General features: G+C 56.7%; 1 protein-coding gene across 1 annotated transcript in view; it reads right to left on the bottom strand.

The window, feature by feature from the left end:
- LINGO1 (leucine rich repeat and Ig domain containing 1) overlaps window positions 1-1994 on the bottom strand; it is a 153444-nt gene extending 151450 nt beyond the window's left edge. Inside the window, exon 1 of the mRNA XM_015639131.3 lies at window positions 1888-1994. The gene's annotated coding sequence lies outside the window, so the exon portion shown is untranslated. The remainder of the gene's footprint in view (window positions 1-1887) is intronic.
- Window positions 1995-2795: the final 801 nt, after the last annotated feature.

Below are 2795 nucleotides of genomic sequence, written 5' to 3'. Positions count from 1 at the left end.
TAAAATAAAATAAAATAAAATAAAATAAAATAAAATAAAATAAAATAAAATAAAATAAAATAAAATAAAATAAAATAAAATAAAATAAAATAAGACATCCTCCTTCCTCATGCTGAGGTGTCATACACCAGGCTGATTACAGGGTCTGGACAGAGAGGTCTCATTTTGTGGTAGCAATATGGCCCTTGTGGGATGCCACAGCTGGAGGAGGTTCTGCTTTCTGATCCAAATCTGGCTCCAGGGGCCAACAACCATGGCATGGATTGGAAAGGAGATGAGGAGACAGATGCTCCGTGCATCCAACACTGCAGCCCAGGCAAGGTAGAGACATCCCCTGGGAGTCAAACGCCCATGCCACAGCTGTTTGGTGAGGGAAGGGACTTTTCTCCATGGATTCAGAGAACTGAAACTCTTCAAATGCTTGAGAGCTCCTGTAACCGTTTCAGGGATTTTGGCAGGAGGACAGAGGAAAAGCTGTTCCATAAACCCTGAGGCCATTGCACCTCAGCTGCCTAGGTGACAGCCCCAGATTGCCCTGGTTCTGGAGTAATTCACTCATTCTCAGCTCTCCAATGCCCCATAAAACAGCACATCTCCCAGTGGTCCTGCAGGGACTCTCATGGGAACCGACTGAAAAGCTGAGAAACCAAGGGAGACTGAAAACACATCAGCACCTTGCAGGTCGCAGCACATCATGGACTTGAGGCTGTGTTACCAGCCCAGAGCACCTGCTGTGCTCAAACAATGCCCCAGAGAAAGTTCTTAGCCTTCGGCACCGTCTTCCCCTCCCACAGCTGCAGCACCAGGATCACCGCCGGAGTCTGCACTGTCCCATTTTCTGTACCCTGATATGAACCCTTCCAATTAAACCACTGAACTGTTCTCCGCTCAGCCTCCCATGCATGAAAACGTCCTGTTATTTTGCACCTGCCAAGAGCTGTGTCCCAGCAGATCTATCTTGAACTGACACTTGAGGATAATTAAACCTCTCCTCCGTTAGCAGTGCAGCAGATAAAAGGAGAGCCCTGGGGCCCTTGCGTCGCTGTTGTGGTGGGTTGCTCCTGTACAAGTCGAGGAACATGAGATGAGACTCAGTTTTTCAATAGAGACACAGGCAAGGGAGCAGGGGGCCAGCTTGGCAATTTGCCCTGATTTAGGAGAGGAGCAAGATATAACAAGCACGCAGGTAGCTCCTCTAGCCGGGCAGATCTTCTGATGAACAGAGAGCTGGAAACAAAGTGTCTGGATCAAATCGAACCCCTGTTGTTGCTAAACCTGGGGTATCATCTGTCGCGGAGCCAGCAGTCCCTAGGGAGCCAGCTGTGATGTTCCAGGCACTCTTGTCATCTTCTCTAGCTTTAGTCCGAGCAAGGACTGGCTCCCACTGCCCACACCAGCACCACTGGGGCCAGGTGCCCCACGGTATCAGCCCAAAGTTGGCCGGTTTCGGGGAGCAGGTGGCAAGATGGGAACCTGTCACCTCACTCCACGCTCTGCCTATCTCCCGAGCCAGCTGCCTGAGGTTGCTGCACGCATTCAACCTCAAAGCCGAGCTTCGATCGGGGCGGTTTTGAGGTTGGCACTGAGCATCTGCCATGGATGGCTCCGAGCTGGGCCTCCAGCCCCTCCGGGCATTGGAGGTCCCGCGACCCTATCTCTGCCTGCCCCACGGAGCTCTTCGCGCCGGGGGAGCCCTTCACTCCGCGGGGGGACCCTGCCCTCATCTCAACCCCGCTGCGAGGGGATCGAGTCCTGCTTGCCGAGTGATGCGCTGCAGAGCCGCAGGTCTCCAGGGACCACGGGTGTCCTCCCTGCCTCCGGGGGGATGGATATTCTCCCCCGACAGAACCCCATTCCGGCGCCCCCGATCCCCTCCGCCGCCGTTACCTGCGCGGGCTGGGGCGGCGGCCGGGCGGGACGCGCCGCGCTGCAGCTGGGCTCGACTCCCCGGGGCTCGGCGCATCCTCCGCCGCTCGGGAGGGCTCGGCCGGGCTCCCTCGCCCCGCTCCCCGCCGCTCTCCGCCTTCCTCCGCGTTCCTCTCCCGCTCACCCGCATACCCCGGGGCTGGCGGCTAATGCCGGGCTCCGCTCGCCGCCGCGGCGCCGGCCACCTCCCGCAGCAGCCGCCGCCGAACCGAGGCGCCGCGCCCCCCGCCCGCCCCCGCCTCCTCCCCGCTCTCGGCCCCGGGATTGCTTTAAAGGGAGAGCGCCTGCACACAGGGAGCGCTGTTTGACATCCCCTCCAAGATGCACCGCACTCCCATCAGTTCTCCATCACTCCCTGGGCGGCTGGGTGTGCCATGACGATGAGTCCCAACAGCTGGACTCAGTGATGGCCCTGGTCCCCCCTGCAAGAGCCCGTTTTAGCGAGCGCGTTTGTCTGCTCATCCAGAAAATTCTTATCCCACCGGCTGAGTTTGCTTTACCCCTTCCCAGGGCTGCAGGGAGTGGAGCCACCAAGGGCTTGGCACACCAGACCCTATCCAGGAGAAAGCTGTGAACCCTTTCCTAAAGCTGACACCCTGCCACACTTCTGCTTCAGATATCATCAGATGTTTTCATTTTCTCCTGCCAATATTATCTTCGTCATTATTCAAGCAGGAGCCGAGGCTTGCAGGTCTGTGGGTTTTAATCAAAACTGGAATTCTCTTCACACAGTCACTTATCTCTGTGTTGCTGGAATGAAGCAAGGTGTTTGGTGTTATTTAGAGCATCCCGCAGTGTGAGTGCATCCCTGCCCCGAGCAATGTACAGCCCCACAGTGAGGGCAGGAGCTGGGGGCAGGAGCAGGCAGA

The sequence above is a fragment of the Parus major genome, chromosome 10 (genome assembly GCF_001522545.3).
Source record: "Parus major isolate Abel chromosome 10, Parus_major1.1, whole genome shotgun sequence".
In the NCBI taxonomy this organism is placed as follows: Eukaryota; Metazoa; Chordata; class Aves; order Passeriformes; family Paridae; genus Parus; species Parus major.
The sequence above is the reverse complement of the archived record's forward strand: the minus strand, read 5'-3'. Positions and strand labels throughout refer to the sequence as shown.